Source organism: Atractosteus spatula, chromosome 23 (genome assembly GCF_055471065.1).
Source record: "Atractosteus spatula isolate fAtrSpa1 chromosome 23, fAtrSpa1.hap1, whole genome shotgun sequence".
In the NCBI taxonomy this organism is placed as follows: domain Eukaryota; kingdom Metazoa; phylum Chordata; class Actinopteri; order Semionotiformes; family Lepisosteidae; genus Atractosteus; species Atractosteus spatula.
The window spans coordinates 13,773,221-13,792,619 of record NC_142728.1 but is presented as its reverse complement, the minus strand read 5'-3'; the positions used below and the strand labels follow the sequence as shown (position 1 = coordinate 13,792,619).

The 19,399-nt window shown below is 43.4% G+C and overlaps 1 non-coding gene across 1 annotated transcript; it reads right to left on the bottom strand.

Moving 5' to 3' along the window:
- Positions 1 to 4,362: 4,362 nt before the first annotated feature.
- trnal-aag (transfer RNA leucine (anticodon AAG)) lies at positions 4,363 to 4,444 on the bottom strand. The gene has a single exon. It is a non-coding gene; the product is annotated as a tRNA-Leu (tRNA).
- Positions 4,445 to 19,399: the final 14,955 nt, after the last annotated feature.

Here is a 19,399-nt window from a genome sequence, read left to right as displayed (position 1 = left end):
CAAAGCAGGCATCTGGAGGTACAACATCAATGTGTTTCCCACACCTTCCAGGCACACTGCAAGCCTGTGACGTTCACAGAGGAGCTCTTTTTGATCTGACCCTCTTGATGAGAAATGTTAAGGAGAATAATGCATTCACCAGCCTCGTGATTGCGCCCCTGCTATTTTTTTCTGATGATGTCTTTGCGATTCGAATGCATTTATAAACGAGAAGGTTCTTTTGATGCTCAGTATAACTACATCTCGGAGTCTTTTAGAGGAATATGAGAAGCATCTGTGTCCACTAATTAGCATCCTTCGCAGCGCATTCGGTTGTGAAAACCTGTCAAGATGCACAGTGGCTTTAGAAACCAAATCCTAGAAGACAAACTTGAGCTTATTGACAGGAGGTGCAATGGCAGCTGTGGCCACTAGGTGGCAGGAGAAATGTATCCCGAGCAATTGCGTCTCTGGTCTATCCTTGGCGAGGCACAAAAACGCAGGTTGAATCCTCCGGCCCCAAGGAGAGAGAATTCGCTGGGTTTTGAAGGTCACTTGTCTTTCATGCTGAGACGTTAATTGGGCATTTTAAATGGTACTAGTTCTCAGAATAGAAAACAGAGGACAAGGCAGTTCTTCAGTTATAAATCTTTTTCTTGGAGAGGTTTATACATGCATTTGATGATGTATCAAAATCAAGGCCGCCTACCTCGTTAATGACGTTGAATACAGGTCTCACATCATTTTAAGTTTTGTTTTGTAATACACCAGCCATTTTCAAATGCATTTTGAAAGAAACAGGCAAATTTTCAAGATGGAAGCTATTTGGAAAAAAAAGTTCCTCTCAGTACCTTACTCAGTATCTATAGTAAGTACGGCAGATTTTCTGTTCTTTCGTTTTCAGTTGGTTTACCCTACGAGTACTAACAGTAATGTATTCCACTTATATTATGTATCAGTAATCACAACAGGATAAGGGTGAGAAATCATTTTGCATTGTATTCATTTTGGTTGGAGGGGGCTAATATAAATATATGTTCACAGAATAATAAAAAAGTGTCTTGAAGCACTGTTTCGAATCTACAAATTAGGGAAGCTGAAAAGTTGACTGTTCAACGGAAGCAACTAAGAAAATGTTCAAATTTACTTTATGGTAGAATTCTTGCTAATCCGAAATGGAAACTAGTTTTACTTTATATACAGCCCGTCACAATAATTCACTGATAACACAGAATGTCTCATTTTATTTCGTTTTTCTTTGATTTCTTTACAGCATAACAGTTATTAAATCCTTTCAGTTGATTAAAACGGGGTAAAACCGAACAAACTGTAATCTTGCTGAAATCTTTGGTTACTCATTTATGCATTTTTGCTGGTCCTGGTAACCTCTTAACACAAAACTAAAATTAATCAATTCTTACGGGTACTTAACCTCGGTGTGCGTTTTGTCCTTGGGATCACTTTGTTAATGAAAGCAGACTGAGTTGCCTCGTCTGACACAGTGACATTTCTATATAACATTCCTACAGGCCCTCACAATTAAAAGGTATTTACCCTTTCAGCTAAGTGGGATGCAGTGCGGGAGGTTATGTTTTAGATAATTTTTCTGATGTTAAATCATATATTGTTTTGATGCAATCAGTGCAGAAATGTCAGTGGCACAGCAGGGAATAAGTTAACAAAGCTGCAGAGCAATAAAGTCATTTTAATATCACCAGCAAAAAATTGACCTCCGAGCTGACATTTTTTTACTGAAATGTCACAAATTGTGGTGCTCCTTCATATTTCAGCTGTCACTATGAAGGATATTTTCAGCATGTGATATTTATACAACCTATGATTTGAAGATTACCTTCCCTTGGTAAAACAATTAAGGATTCATAGATGGGTTTTTTTTTATTTTAACTTTAAAACTGTAATGCCAGCTGCCTCTACAGCCAACAGTCCCGAATCCCCAGTAAAGAATTTTTTAGATGCCTTTGTGTTTTCTTTCGTTTTACATTTGAATAAGGATTTGTTTCAGCCCTGGTAGATTCCTTCATTCACCAGTGAAAACATAGGCAGTGAGCTTCTGAATCGTCACTGTAGACATCTAAGGTTGCACTGAAATAAAGCTTCACTTTCTGTATTCTAATCCTCGATCAAAAGAATTGGAGGGAACCTTTTTATGTCCCCCAGTGACTGATCTTATCGTGATTCACCGAGAATCCCATATGCTCTGCCATGATGTTACCTCTCACTCCTGATCCCTAAATGGAGGATAATAATAATAATAATAAACTATTTTATATAGCGCCTTTAAAGGTGGCTTCTCAAAGCGCTTTACAGAATGACAACAACAATAAATAAGAAGAACACACAAGATAATACACAATTACAATATACAGAGGAGACCGTGGAGGGTGGTACTAGTAAAAGCAGAGAGGTGAAGAATGGAACCAGTTAAGTAAAAGCTTTTCTGAAGAAGAGGGTTTCGAGTCTGGATTTGAAGGAGTTTAGAGAAGGTGACTCTCTGATATCCTTGGGCAGAGAGTTCCAGAGCTCGGGGGCATAACAGGAGAAGACCCTGTCACCCATACAATGTAGACGGGCTTGGGGGACAGTAAGGAGAGCAGAATTAGAAGAGCGAAGGTTGCGAGGTAGGGAGTAGGGCGAGAATAGTTCAGACAGGTACTGAGGTGCCAAGCCATGCAGAGCATGAGGATTTTAAAGTCTACACAGAATTTGACCGGAAGCCAGTGCAAGGACTCCAGGATAGGAGTAATGTGAACACTTGCACTAGACCTGGTCAGGATTCTGGCTGCTGGATTTTGGACATTCTGTAGTTTTTGGCTCAACGGATGACCACTTTGAGCCTTGGAAGGCACGGAAATCAAGAGGCTGAGGCGTCGAGAAAGGTGTTGTGCTTGCCAGCTTCAGTAGTTATTCCAGGAAGGCAGGCAGCACTGAAAGTTGTGAGCAAAACCTAAACCAACACACTGCGCATTGTGCTTGTTGGAATCCGAACTGCTACATCTGGTGCTTAAAACAGAACAGATGGCCCGATTTGAGACGATCCAAATTTGCGCTTCTTCTGTTGATGCAACAGGCTTGCCTAAAGCCTTTTTCAAACGGAAGTCATAGAGCCATCAAAAGCTGTTTTTTGACATTTTACCCGCCCAAGGGGATCGATTTATTTTAGGGAAAAATGAACAACAGCAAGTAAATCCTTCAACCGATATTGCAGACGGGTAGCAGTTCCTAAGAAATGGTTTCCATTCAACAGTGGCGGGATCTCTCCATGGTTTTGTCACTGTGAATTGAAAAGACAACAGGCCCCACAAATTGGACACCTTAAGATGAGAGGCCTTTCACAGTGTCCTCTTTTTCCAGTTTATTAATTGAATTTGCTATTTATCCATTCATCCATTTTCTAACCTTTTTCTCCAGTACAGGGTCAAAGGGGAGCTAGAGTCTATCCCAGCAAGCAATGGGTACAAGGCAGGATACACCCTGGACAGGACACCAGTCTAGGGCAGATGGACACAAACTCACACTCACACCTGGGCCAGTTTTTCCCAGAAGCCAATTAACCTGGCAGCATGTCTTTGCACTGTGCAAAGAAACCCATGCAAACACAAAGAAAGCATGCAAACTCCACACAGATAGCAGCCCAGGAGTTGAACCCAGGGCCCCAACTCTGTGGCACAGCCATGGTTACCACAGCACCACCACATTTATAAATAGTACAAAGCAGTCAATGATCAGAAAACTGTGGAGACCAGATAAAAACAGGCAGTAGTGTAGTGTAGTCAGTTATTGTGTATTATGTCTAATAATTGAGAGATCTTCGTGTTTGTCAGTCTCTATGTATTTTGACAGACATATGTCAATTAAGATTTATTAATATTTCTGTATTCATAAACTGATATTTTATTTTCTATAATTTAGGAATTGAGGGACAAGAAGCTTCAATTATAATATTTCTTTAAAAAAAAAACAAAACGGTCTGGGATAATCCTCCTTTCAAATTTCTATAGAGAAGATAGAAAATTCTGGAATAATTCCACAATTTGCTTTATTTAGATAATTTCACATCAGATTCACGAATATCAGGCTATCTAATGTCAAAGTCAGAAAAATATTTCAATCTCGTCTGAATGAAAATGTGGTCCATCTGTCCAATTTCTTCATAAGCATTAAGGAATGACTTTTCTGTAACCTTTTGTGATAATATTATTTAAGTGATATTATTATTTAATCTTAATGGGTTTTTTTTACAAAAACATTAGAAAAGAAGCCAGATTTCTTTCTTTTGAAACTTGAAAAATCGCTTTTACCGTTAATCAGAAGAAACTGGTGCTATAGTTCAATTCAATACTTCCTTGATTAAGGAAATTTTTATGGCAGCAGTGGGATTCGAACCCACGCCCCCGAAGAGACTGGAGCCTTAATCCAGCGCCTTAGACCGCTCGGCCATGCTACCGTTATAATTATATCTTTAGGGGACCGTTGGGTTCCTGAGAATCTTGATTCAGTGGGTTCAAAGCACAAAGAGAAATCTCATGCTATTCTCTAGTACTGTAGTGCGTAAAATCAACACTCTTAATATAGTGGATCTCTTTTGACAACGTTTAAATTGAAACTCTTGATCTGCAGTTCCGCTTTTAATATTGTATTATGTATAATCCCAGTATGGTAATTACACAGTTATTTATTTTTTTTGCTGTTACCGACAGCTGTTACCGTGATTTCGTGAATCCACGACCAAAAGCAACAGCCACCGCCGCGGCCACAATACGAACGCTGTTGAGACACTGTCCACAGCAGATGCTCTTATTTTTAGAACGTCCCCATCTGCTGTAAAAATGATGAAATCCGGACAGAACATCTTCGGGCGTCGACTTCCAATTTTTGTCGCCCGCACGGAAGGGGCACTCCTGCGGTGTTCACCACACTTTTCTTCGACACGTCTCCGTCGAGCAGCACATTGAAATAAATTGAGGTTTTGTTTCGGCTGACCGACACACTCCGGCCCCGGAGCCTCCAGGAGACCCCCGGGCTTTTTCACACATCGCCGGATGGGTAGCAAAGCGATGGTTTCCCAAGGGCTGGCTGAGGCAGAATGCCTGGTTGCCTTTCGCCCATCAGACAGGACCATTTCGTTCTTGCTGGGGTTTTGAGTTACCTGTGTTTTCTGGGTCGTCTTTTTTAGAAATAAAACCCACCCAGAAAAGGCAAGAGAGAACGTGTCTGGGGGTCGTTTACATTACAATAGCGTATCCGTGCATCACCAGCTTATTAGTATAATTTATGGATTTCTCACACCTGAAGAAGGCTCCACGGCCGAAACGTTGTGTATTCTTTCTTCCTTTTTTTTACATGGAATAAACCTATTACTTGTTCCTTTACTCAAAATAGGTATTTGTTAGTACCAAAAGAGTGTATATTATTGTAATTTGCAGCAGTAACATTAGGACAGCAGCATTCAATATTATTTTTATATGCACATCATTAGAGGTTGGCAAAGTAAGGAGAGCGCACGGTTTATTTTTTTCAGTCCAATTAAAAGAGGCTTGGGATTTTTTGTCCTCTTTGGAAAGCGAGAATGCCCAAGCTGTGCAGTGGTATCAGTATATGTTGACGGAGCTGTTGACCGTTTCCTCTGTCAGCCAGTTTCTGTCTGTTTTGCATTGATCTCTTCTCCCATAGTGAGCGAGAGCAGAGGTTTAAGAGACGTGTAAGAAAATGAGTACAGCGGAAAAGAGCAATAAAAGTCAACGGGGCGCAAAAAGCAAATACTGCTGACACGGTTGTTGTAACCTTGTAAAAGCTACTTTGTCTTTCACCACTAAAAACACTATTTTGCTAAATGGTAGATTTTTATTGAATGATCTCTAGACATCATTGAAATATATTAAGGTAAAAAGAATAAAATAAGGGAGTCCTTCACCCCGCTGTCGTTGAGGGACGCCCATCCCATTGACGGTAAATGTAATATGCGTTGGCACAAATTCAGAAATCGTTGACATTGACAATTTCTTAAAACCTGTGACTCGGGGTGGGGTTAAGGCAAGGCGTGTGTAGCAATTTTTTTATGCGAAACCTGTCCTCGCCTGCCGGCAAACACGGCGCAGGCGAGGAAATGGGGCCGAGTTCAGGTGGTTAGAAAAGCGCGCCCTTTTTTTAACACTCCGTTTCCGGCTCCCTAATTTAACCCCGTACGGGGTGACGAGGGAGGGGGGTTGGGTTACGCTGTGTGCCTTTAAAAAAAAAGGTTCTGGTCTTTTTCCGTCTTTTTTGAAGGTCCCTGAGTCAGATAGCAATTAGCGGCTGCGGCATACTGGATGTGAGAGGAGAGCTCACGGTTTCCAAATCTCAGGGGAGAGACGGCACAGCAGTAACAGAGCCCGGGAAATTGGCAGCTCCTCTCCGAGCTCCCCAGGGAAGACCGATGTGCGAGTTTAGCAATCTGCGGAATGCTAATACCCCCCCCGCACCTCACTGGCAGTAGCATATGGGCGATTTTACTAGGATGCCTGTTTAAGCGGAGCGGGCCCTTGTTCCGAGCACCCGAGATCAGGGACGTTTTGATGCAACACGGGGCCCCCCGAAGAGAGATGCTTTACAAAATCACAAACTCAATGGTTGTGGCTGGGCTGTGAGCTGTCCGCCCCCCCAAACTCATTTGCAACCAGCAAAAAGCTCCGACAGCACTTCACAGACATCGCCTTGATAACACCCCCCCCCCCCCCAACTCCAGTTTACGAGGGATTTCCAAAATAGTTTGTGTTATTACGGGAACAAAGTAATTAAATAAGGAGTTGTCGAGCCAAAAAAAAGTTATATCGGCCAACAGATCCAGGATCCAGCCGTTTGTTAGCGTACCAGGGAATCGCCGGCAGTCACACTGACTGGGCAGCTTGTTCCACATTCATATCCCTCTGTCAGTAAAGGACCTAAACGCACTTCTTTGTCACATCCACTGCTAGCCGCTAAGCCCATATGTCATTATCGGCCTTAAAGTAATTTGTTGCGGTCGTTTTTTTCCAGTAGCCTGTAGGGGTTAGGAAGACCTGCATGACTGTCTCGCCATATCCTCTGCCCAAGACTGAAGATATTAAGTTCAATTAACCAATCGGCATAGGACATTCATTTTAGGAAGACAGAGGGTTGAATTGCAAAACAAAACGCAGTCCTGTTCCGGTCTTGCTGTGGTTGCACGGATGCACTTTATAGTTCAAAGAGTAGTTACTTTTCCTGTTCAGTATGCTCACACTATGAACAGAAAACCTCTTCCCCAAACTGCGGTCTTCACACTACTGTTATAGTGTATTGTGGGATATATTTTTGCTTTGGGGTTTTTTTTTGCGCACAAGAACAAAAATGCATTTTTACTGTGCTTTTAAGTCTCTGCAATGTTGTCAACGGTAGATCTCCAATCGAAAGCGCATTAAGACATAAGTTAAAAACGCATGTGCTGGCGAAACAGTTTCGCCCGAAGTTTAAACTGTACAGGACTGAAAGAAAAGGCGATCTCTATTGCCGAATGTAACTCAAACACTCTCTTATTTACGTCTCTATTAACTGGACTGCTCCATTATCAATGTCTTTACTTCAGTTTTTATTAATAATAATAATTATTATAATACCTTACACTTATATAGCGCTTTTCTGGACACTCCACTCAAAGCGCTTTACAGGTAATGGGGACTCCCCACCACCACCAGTGTGCAGCCCCACCTGGATGATGCGACGGCAGCCATAGTGCGCCAGAACGCTCCCCACACACGAGCTCTCAGTGGGGAGGAGAGCAGAGTGATGAAGCCAGTTCAGAGATGGGGATTATTAGGAGGCCATGATTGGTAAGGGCCAATGGGGGAATGTGGCCAGGACGCCCTGGGATTTTTAATGACCACAGAGAGTCAGGACCTCGGTTTTACGTCTCATCCGAAGGACGGCGCCTGTTTACAGTATAGTGTCCCCGTCACTATACTGGGGCATTAGGACCCAATTGGACCACAGGGTGAGCGCCCCCTGCTGGCCCAACTAAAACACCTTCCAGGGGCAATCTTAGTTTTCCCCAGGAGGTCTCCCATCCAGGTACTGACCAGGCTCACGCCTGCTGAGCTTCAGTGGGCTGGCAGTTGTGAGTTGCAGAGTGATATGGCTGCTTATTGAACGTAGCCAGCGCCATTGTAGTCTATCAACGTCTTCAACACAACTTTGTATTTTTGTGCGCTCTTTCTCAGCATCTTCCTGACCTTATATTCCCATTCAGCCGTGATCTTCACTAAGAGCAGGACGCCAGCTGTCGCCAGTTTAAGAGTGCAGTCTTTCTGTAAGTTTTTTCAACGTGCTCTTGCAAATTCAGATGTTAACGAATTAACCGCTTGCAGAACTGCACGTATCAGGTATTCTTAAGGTAAATCGGACGTGAAATCAACTTTTTTTCTAATCACGTTTGTTGCCGGACGCTTTAATCAGATGTATAGCTGTCAGCATGCGTAGGCTACAAAGGAACAAGCATTAGGTTTATTCCCTGCTGAAAAGACAAGAAAGAAAACACAACGTCGTGCTTTATGCAGATGCTCGCTTTTGTCGGCAAATGTAGGCTCGTCGCACGATCATTGCTCCTCGTCATTAAGATTCTCTTAATAAAAGTTTTCAAAAAGTTGATATATTTGATCATGTTTCGTCTGGGATTCCCATACTGCAATACATTTGCGTTTTTCCATGCTTTTATTGCGGTTTCAATGCGCTTTATTACGCTCTACATTAGTTGTACTATGGTGTACCACTAAAAACCTTTATATGGGAGTTTCATCAAGATTTTCTTCAGGAGGACGTGGATAAATATTTCTCTCTAATGTAATACGTTTCAAATACTGCGTTTTAATAGGCGGCACAGCGAATCCCACATTTTTATTTTAGCAATTAAGCACTAATCACATGCACTTTACGGGCAAGCGCGATCTTCTCTTCAGACGGCCTGATTAAAAATTGAACGTGATATTTTAACTCGTCCGTATTTACTCCGTCGTTTTATTGTCGTGTTGGATTAACCTTTTATACACTCGTTTCTAAGAAACCTTGAAAAGGAAAACTCGTTGAGGAAACGGGCTGCCGGTCAATGTCACATCTATTCTGACATCCTTAACTTCTATAGCAGAATATACAGCAGAGCACGAGGAAGGTCCTGGCTGAGACTTTCAGTAACCTATTTACTGCCAGACAGACAGCGATGCTTTTCATTTTCAGATGCAATTCAGCACTGCCCAGCCTCTCTCCTTCAAATAAATACGCTCACCCACTACACTGTTTTTTTCTGGGCGTGTTCAGGAGTCACGGGACGCTTTGTGTCGGAAAAGCGGTCAAATTCCACTTTTGCGCTCCCCTGTGTGATCAACGGCTCAGCCGGGACCGGCTGTGTAACAAGAGAACGTGAAAAAGGTTACAAATGAGAACATGCCGTTGTGCTCATCTTAATTGCATGGTTACTAGCAGCTAATTGGGGCTTGATGAAGCCCTTTCAACATCTCCCGTTGTCGGGAAAAGCCGCTATATAATTAGGTCACTTAGTTCCTGACCTTTAGATGTCTGCTTTAACAGAAAGTATCGCCACCAAAACTCCCACTTGAGTACAAAGCTTACTTAGCTTAGATGAAACAAGTCGGGTTCCCCCCCACCCGGGGTGCCCCCCACCCCAACAGGTGGTCTGGGAATTCTTGAGCTGCCTGAGAGATTTTCCTGAGGGGGTGGTTGGTCACCTCTACTGAAATACGTCTTCTCCTCCAAGATATTCCCTAAACAAAAAAAAAGCAGAAAAGAGGTAAGGGGCATCAAACAAAAGAAGGCTCTCTTTTCCTCGATTTTATTCCTCCTGGAAAGTGGTCAAGATCCGACACCGATCCTTCCACCAGGTGATCAACTTTGTTCCCCACCACCGGTTGGGTGTTGTGCCTGTGCATCCCCCCCCCCCAAAACTTCTTATTCCCACTCAAGTAACGAAAAATTGCCATCACGACCCAGCAGATGGACCCTACGCAGAATCCTCAGAACTCGAAAGTACGAGCAGAAGTGTATCCAGAAACATGGGTCAGGAGGTCAGGCCAGGGTCAAAAACCAGTAAATCCACAATAACAAAGTCAGAACCAGAAATCTTGCAGAGAGGGAACAAGAAACAACCTGGTTCTAACTAGATAAAGATCCGGTACTGAGCTAGGGAGTGGCGTGTCAGGCTGGTTTAAGCAGGCGGGTGGAAGAAGGCGTGTCTCAGTAGTTCATTGGAAACTGCACTGGAATATGAACAAGCTGATTGAGGGCGGTGAGTTTTCCAGGGGGGTGACGTAACAATCGCTCAATCTTTTCAAACAGCACTCCCAGCAGCCCTGTTGACCTGCTATTAATATTTTATCGCCGGTGGTGGTAAAGAGCAGTCTTCATAATTCTGAACTTTATTTATGTCTGAACCGAGAGTCCTTGTTAAGCAGGTTTTCCTTGAAAGACCGCCAGAGAAGACTGACGGTTCAGTAATGCTTTTGGTTTCCTTGTTGTGTCATGCAAGAGGAACACTGGCGCTGAACAGGAGGGGGAGGTATTTAGCAGGTTCTTCTGGAGTGAGTGACGCAGAGCTGTTGCCCTCTGAAGATTTTGGTCATGGTCTCCTCATGGGCCCAGATCGTACACACTGCCTCTCCTAGACTCCAGTGAACTGTTGTTATGCTGTAGGATCAGGAGTCCTGCTGGGGTGTTAATCTGCACTGTCCAGGATTCAAGGGGTGAACTGCAACAGACTCACGCACACAGAGCCCAGTTACTCTGACAGGCACACTTGCTGTCTAACTGAACTCTTATCACCAGTTTGCATCTTGTAGATTTTATTTAGATTTCATGGTTTGGCGTCAGCAAGCCTGAAAAAGGATTGAGTGCTGGGTATAATAGCTGGGCATCCCATGTGTAACATAGGCTTGACTTTCCATTAACCAAAATGTCTGAAATAAAACATAAATAAAACCACAATACTGCTCAGAACTAGCAAGGGTAGACAATATATCAACCCCAAGGCAGACTTTTTGTTTTCACCTTTTCCTGGTTGCAGCCTTTCATCTTACGGACTCATTGGAAGCCCGTTGTAAATTTTAAAAAGCACGGAAACTTCCCAGGCTTGAGGTGAAGGAGAAAATGAGTCTTCGCCTTTCAAGGCATCAATTACAAAGCGCTCCATGATGAGTTTTGTAAGGAATCGCGGCTTAATTAGCTCACAGCTCTTTCAGCTGGGCTGGTTGTAGTCTCATTTTTAGTAGCTGCCGACACCTTCGGTGGTGTTGATTGCTTAGTGCCAATGGATGCCAGGCCTGTGCCCAGGCTCTCTATCGAGGGCGAGGCTGCAGAGTATTGTGAAGCTGTTCAAAACAGAGCAGGTTTAAAGGACAGTGGAAGGATCTGTTTCTGCATTGAAATTCAACTATGTCACCCCTCCACCACATTAAAACCCCACTGCAGAATGTAGCTCAAAGCATTGTAGTTTCTTGTCAGCTGTTTGTTTTAAGGAGGGAAAGCACTTTGTAAATATTGGCGATCCTTCCTTTTTAATTAAATAAGGCAAAGGCTCTTTTAATGTGATTTAGAATCATCCTGCAAGCGGTATTAAAAAAAAAGGTGTTTTTTGTCCTGTCAGAACTGTTTTTACATCTAAAAATAGATTGATGCATGAGGCCTACGATATCATTTTCCTCTGTGTAAAGTGCGATTTAGTGCACGTTCGAAGCATCTGAGAAACTATGCTGAGCTGCCATTTCCTCTTCTACTTTGCATTCTGATCACTGCTTGGTTATATACAGGTGGGGTTAAAGAAAGAAGCCCTACTAAAATACCAGATGTGATGTTCCATAGGGAGTGGCCCACCCTGAGCAAAGTAATGGGAGTGGCCAAGCATGCAGTAAAACCCATGATTCACCAGGAATGTGAAGTAGTAGCAGGCTCAACGTTTTCCTCATTATTCAATGGGAAAGACTGATGTAATTGACGTTACTAGAAGCATGATTTCCCTTCCCTAATCCATATACTGTAACATGATAACATGGCCGACGTGTCAATTCAGACAGCCTCAGCGGTTTACAAGAAATGGTAGGATAATAAAATAAAATGCCAAGAGAACCTCCCCATGTATATCTCCCAATATACTTTGGGCTGAGTGTGCACATATATCCACATTTCCTTGCATAGGAACATGCAAGGAAATCTATACTAGGAGGTGGAGCTGTATGAGTCTATTAATGTGAACATTCCCGAATGATTTGGTAGAGCAGTATTTACAGGAAGCCTTGCATTGTTAGTCTGACCGCCCTTGTCTCCCTATCGAATGTCATCGCTGAAATAATGGACAGGCAGAAATGCTTCAGGTTTGCTCGTATGTTGCAGCCCCAAGGAAAGCATGGGGGAGAACAGTCCTTTAAAAGCTGAGAAAGGGACAGATATACTGTATGTGTGCGTGAGATTAATTGCTGACATCTGGAAGTGGACCCTGCTCAGCATTTTTGTCTGCTGTGCTTTGTACAAACAGGATTTGCTGATATCATCTAGTTTGTGTTACTGGGCGAGCAATGTGTCTAAGATCCCAGTGGAAATGCAGGAGAAGTCGCATATGTTGAGCTCTGAGATCATTCAATTAGCTTGTGCTATTGCCCTGGTGTTAGGAAAACAGGGAGCAAGAATCTGATATAGTTAGCTTTTCACTATGGGCATAACCTTTCGAATCGTATTTAGAGAAGGTTGCAAGGGCAAAGAGACTTTCTTGAAAGGAAAAGAAAAAATGCCAAAGCATAAAGTCAGCTACTAATGTATGCAGAGTAAGTGGAGTAACAGTGAGATCACTGTACTGTATAGTAAAACATAGAAGACAAACATATCGAGAGGTATTGGAAGGCATGATCCAAATTGTGGGAAAGCTTGTCAAATGAAGGTGAATTCAAACAATTGAGTTCTATTTTCATGCTAATATATTTATTCTAGGGAGGTTTGCATTGGTTCCATTGCATTATGACGTCCAAAACGTTTTCCAATTTCATTTCCTTGAAGTTCTGTCCAAATGTGGTGTTAGTACTGAAACGGTCGCCCGTGACCTCTCTCTCTCGGGATGAAAATCTGCAGGACTCCGATTTTCTGTTGCTCGTGTGAGGTGGCTTCGGTTTAACGAAGAAAAAAAACAAACGAAACGTGCACGTAACACAAGCCAACTCCCTGAAAGGCAAAACCAGACCCGCTGCCCACTGGGGTGAAATGGGGGAAAAGGTTCAATTATCCTGGCCCATGTCAAGCCATTACTTCCGAGATACCTTATGCCTGGGCTGTTTAGTTTAGTAGCAGCCCCTTGCATTATTAATTATGCTGAAAGCCAGATCCCGTGAGTCAGTGTTTTCTCATGCATTGGAGTGAAGATGGAGAGAGGACAAGGGTGGGAAAAAAAAAACGTTCTACCTCACAGTTCAGATCTGCAGGTTTAAAGCAGCTTATCCACCGCTCCTGTGATTGCCATCAATCACTTAATTTCTTTTAAGGGTTCTTCAGTTCATGTGGTATAGATTTCAGAGGTCTGGTGCGAAACGTTTCACTCGGCAGCACATCCAAAAGGTTTTAACGGTCTCTCGTGATCATATCGCTGGCTTCAGTTCGTCCGAAAGGTCTCCGATTTAGAGCTGCACAGTGACATTGAAAGGTAGTGCATCCGGGATATTGACTATTAAACCGAGCGAGCCATTTGAAAACTCCAGCGTTTCAGGTTCTTTTCTCGGAATTGCAGTGTGATCCGCACAAGGCTCTTCCTTCATCTGCTGGGATCCTTTCTCCTTTAGGTTTTTTAATTGGAAAACCGCAAGCAGTGCCTAAGGATGGTAGGCAAAGTCCGGCCGTCTCACAGTTGCATGTGCATTGAGCGCTTCAAAATTTGATTGTTTTTGAACTCTTATTTTTCTTTGTTCTTTTTTTTTTTCCCTAATTAGCTGATAGCAATTAAACATGAAGTCATAAAATAGGGGAAGAGGTTTTTGCGGCTCTCACTCCAGTCATTCTCCGGCTTTTGATTGAACTGGATGAGACCCTTGGATCAATTATCTACAGTGCCAGCTCTCCGATGAGCTGAATGAGCCAAATTAGGCCTGCGCTTGTTAGTAACCGTTCTTATATTCTAAATGTTAAATCTGTCCGATTTATCTCGTTGCTGCACTTCTAAGCCTTCTAAGATCCAGAAAAATCCATTGGACTGTGGCACGGGAGGTCAGGAACTGGGAATCGGGGAACTGGGACTGGTGGGGTACCGACCCCTGTCCATCTTTGCATTCTTGAAATGGGCAAATCACAGCACAGCAGCAGCTTTTTAAAAACACAAAGTACTGAGGGACGGTACAGGAAAACGCACTGTCGAAACCATACAGGTGGACATTTTAATCCATCGTTAAAAAAAAAACAGGCTCCATTAACTCATCAGTAGCTAATGAATCTTTTAGGCTTTGTCTACAATTCAATTTCTGACAGCAGGCCATTACACACAGGAGATCCAGAAGACACGTCAAGATCAGCTCTTTGGTTAAAATTCCCAACGGGGTTGTGGGAGGAGTACTAAAATAGCAATCGTTTTATATGATTCGATTTGATTTTTTTTTTTACTTCTTCTCCAGCTCGGCCCCGGACTGCAATCCCACCGATCCCCCTCTCCCGTTGCCTCTCCGCTCAGCGAAGAAGGCGGCTTCTCGATTTCAGCACATTGCGGCTTTTAATGACTCTCGTGAGGTAGCAGAGGGGACCTTGAGGAGATGCTGAAGGTTAAGTTGTTGACAGTTGGAGGGGGAAAAAAAAAAATAAGGGAAAGACTAAAATATCGAAACGCCCTGGTTGGATCGAATTCTGCGGTCCCTTCAAAAAATGTTTTTTTTTCCTAATGGTCACATTAGTGCTAATGCAACACTGTCACAACTCACACCTAATTAATGGCAAATGAAGAGCATTAATTATTGGCCCATATGCTGTAGCAGAGGAAAATCTGAATGAACTACCGCAAGGACTGCCACATTTGTGATGGATGTTTAGGGACGACTCTTTGCCTCGTAGGCCGATAAACCTTTCATTACAGACGTGGTTCAGTGCTCTTCTGTGTAAAACCTTTATTTTAACATGCTGGCCTTTGGGTGGGCAAAAAAAAATACAAAACTCTTAAAACACAACTAAATATTAAGAACAAAGCCTTTTTCTTCCCTTTCCTTACGCATGAGAATTTAAGGACCTTGTCCGACTGGGAACACTCAAGAGACTATCAACACCTCAGGATGAATAGGTGAAGGGATTTGAATTCAAGTGCATTACTTCAGATACCTTGGCAATTAAGAGTCCCTTCCACTCGTCATAACCCCATGTCTGACAAGCAAACGGGCTAGCCTGTCATAAATTGGCAACAGAACTGGATCAGCCAGAAGGATGTGGGGCTATAGAAGTAGGCAGCAGTGTAATTGTAAGGTTTGCCTCTTTGTTACTGAGGCACACCGGCAGTGGTTTGAAACTGCTCAGGAAACGCCTCGGCTGTTGTCAGCGGGAGTCGAAAAACAGCCCTTGAGCTGCAGACACTGCCTCATTTAGAGCCCCGATGCATGTAGGGTAAAGAAAGTGTCAGGGGGACCCCACCTCAGCACTGCCCCTCTTTCATTACAGTCCCACTGCATAATTTCTACCTAATTAATCCTTTAAAAGGGACTGTAACTGACCCTGCCGCTAAAAGATCTCTTGAATAATGAAGGATAAGCTGGAAAAGAACGCAGTGGCCACCTCACACTGGCACTGAGCATTAAGCGGTCATTCATTGCAACATGAAAGGTAAAGATGACACGTCGGCATTCCTTTGCAACGGAAGGGTATCTCGAGGCAAACAATCCAATCTGCTTCAGAAAAGCGTCGCAGTCGTTCCCTTTTTTTTTTAAGTGCGCAGACCTTTTGAATGGCAAATAATAAATGTAATGTTTTTTTTTTTTAATGACTCCCATCATAAAGAACACAGAAGCTAAGCATGCAGGGTTATGGGGATGTGTTAGATGAGATGTCACGCTGATGTTCCCCCCCCCCAGTTGCAGAGTTGCCAAAAAAAACGTGAGCATCAGGCTGACAAAAAGCAGCTTCAGCTGTCTCTTGGAATATCTGGCACTGGTGCTAATGGCATGGCCAGCTTTGTGGTGGTTTGGTGTTCCTGAACGAGACTAGGTATCATGACTGAAGGAATGAGAGTGCTGGTACGCTATAAAGTACAATAACACCAGAGCTTCTGTCAATCATCCACTCATTTTCTAACAGCTTTTTTTCTGCAGCGTGGGATTGCGAAGAGGGGCCGGAGCCTATCCCAGCAAGCAACGGGCTCAAGGCAGGGCACACCCTGGATGGGACACCAGTCCTACTGGGCAGACGGACACTCTCACACTCACACCAGTTCTCCCAGAAATCAGTTAACCTGCCAGCATTGTCTTTTGTGGGAGGAAACCCATGCGAACACGGGGAAAACAGGCAAACTCCACACAGACAGCACCCCAGGAACTGAACCCGTGATAACAACTGTGCCACTCTGCTTCCGTCGTGGTTCTCAACAAAAACAAAATAATGTGACTTTATGTGCTTCTCTCTGGAGCACAGAGACAGCTGAAAATATTCCTCTGCAGCCCTGCTGCCTGTGCTGTATTATCCTGACTTTTTAATAACTCTGCAGATATAGCTATATTTAGTTTCTCACCCCAACCAGCCTACTCACTTGAAAGGTACACAGCTGTTGCAGCACCGAGAACAAAAGGTTTCTCCTTGTTGTAGCAAAACACCATCACAACAGAGAACGCTGAGCCCGTTCCTGGTTTTATTTGGCTGTAATTGAAAACCAGCTTTCACCTTGCCTGCTTTTAACACCGCTTTCGTTTGCTTATTAGGTTCCCACCTGTATCTCTCTCTCCTTCTCATTTTTAAAACGCGTGTGATATATAATCCCCACAGGCATAACGGCTTCTGGAGGCCATCCAAACAAAAATGACTAAAATAAAGCAGAACAGCGAGCGTATTTTATGCAAGGCACGGAACTCTCCATGCACTGAAAACGGCACGGTTTGGTTTATGAAGTCTAGTGCCTTGTGCGTATTTGCATGCAGTTTAAATACACGATTTGGGTAAAAAGCTGTGGTCTCTTTCCTAACACCATGGTACATAACACCTTTTAAAAACGTTTTCAACTCTGTGATGAGTTGTTTTGTAAGTGGTAGTCTCACTGTCGTTATATTTTAGAAACAGACATCATAATTGTTCAGCAATTGTTATAGTACCATTATACAGATTAGGCTATGGTAACAATTAACCGGGGTACCGTCCAGATGACCAAAGGAAAGTACGACAGGACCTTCTTCAGAATAATTCCGTGGTATTTCCCCACCCCCGAGACGTTATGAACCGCTTGTGCGAAAATATCGAGCGTAAATAACAGTTTAACAAAGAAGTGTTATTCTGCAGCGGATGCACTCTGGAGCTGCGAAGGGCAAAACGGAAATGTTTTGGCAGTCTTAAAGCGGCCGTGTTCCTAATAAAAAAGAGGCGAAATCATTTTCGGCCTGGGTCTTACCGAAACAGACCGGAAAACGCTTTGATACCGGATACGCATTTTATTCGCTTGTTCACCTGGCTCAGCAGAACAACCAGACAATAGGTTGTGAAAAAGAACATTTCTTTTGGCCGGCTCCTCAGCTAGTACAGCATACACGCCGCTGCCACGTAACCCTAATTAATAATTACTGATGCTGTTAAGAGGTTATCGGAAAGTGCACGTAAAAGGGCAGAACGCAACTTGTTCTTCAGCGCGTTTTGGGGTTAATTGTTCCTAAATTGCACAGTGAGCAAGCACTGGGGCGAGGAACAATCTCGAAATTCGGTTCTTGCATTAATCATTAGAGGAGCTCTTTACAGCGGGGGTAATCAGGTGTCAGGAGTTTACGAGAGGGTTCTCATTGCCCAGCAGGTTCTCCGCTGGCTGTCGGGGGGCGTATGAGCTCTGCGTCTCCTTCACTGGCTCGGATGAGTCACGCTGACGTTATTCATATTCACAACTTTCTGTGACATCTCACTCTAGATTGTAACCGTGAGACAATTTCTTCCAAATTACCCATTTTTGTTTTTTTTGACCTAGGGAAAACTGCTTCAAATCCAAACGGTAAAAGCTGTTGGGGAATAAGATAGTGTCACGCCTTAAACCATTCTGCCCAACAACAGATCCCAGCGCGCAATATAGCTCAGCGAGGAGACGAGTTTAGCGAACACAGCGCAATTGTTCCTTCTGTTTTACCTCCATTAATATGGTGCCGAGTTTGCCTTAACTGTACATTTACACGAACTCGCAGCGCTGTGCTTAATTACCTTCTCCTGCACGAAACCGATATCTAAAGAGACGATTCTAACTTCAAAGGTTGCTCTATATATGGGAAAAAAAACAGCTGCAGTCTTGAAAAATAGGGATGTGACCTCATGCTTAATTGTTTTTCGTATAAGTACGTCTAATAACCCTGCTTGCGGATTCATTTCCCAAGAGATCCCAGGAAAGGGGTATAAAAATAAATATTAGACCACGTTGTTTGCTAATTAACAGCTATGATTGATAGACAAGGTGGCAGGTTCAGCAATTATCAGGCAGCGACTCCTGTCTTGTGTCACCTTGAGGTACTGCATCCTGGTGTCAGGAGCTAATTCCCTTCAGCTGTATGCGGTGTCCTGTGGCAAGACTCGCTGGTGTGATAGTATTTCCAAATGTGCTGTACCCGGGGCAGTAGTTGTATTTCAATGTTTATTTGCTCAATTTGTGCTATATTCTTGCCGTAATGGGGCGTCTTATCTGTTTGTTTGGTATCGCTGGCTTGCAGTGCTTTTATTTCTAAAAAACTCCTCACTGTGGCTCACATGTCTTATGGTTCTGCTCACCCGGTCTATGGCCAGCTGTCTGAAGGGACGAGCAGAGAGCCAACAGCCGTCCCACAGAGAGAAGCACCAGCTGTGAGGCTGAACAGAGAGAGTCAGAATGAGATGAGAGGGATAGTTTAAGGAGTCTTTGATTGACGCTCAATGGCCACACAAGCTGTCTTCTGCCTTCCCTTCAGAAATGCTGTTATGTCCATTTTGGTGGCATATATTAATAAACCAAAATGCCTGTAATGTGAATACTGTATTTCTTAAAACCTCTATTTTTTTTAGACCTAATCCATGACAGCAAGTCAATTTTGCTTCTGAAATCCCATCTATCTGATCTTGGTCTCGAAGACCTATTTGTAATCCTAGCATTCTGTGGCAATGCAGAACTTCTGAGCGTATTGATTTTACGGGGGTTAGATCCATACTCCTTTATCTGTTGTGCAAACGGCCCAGTGTGCTTACAGAGTCAACTTTGTGC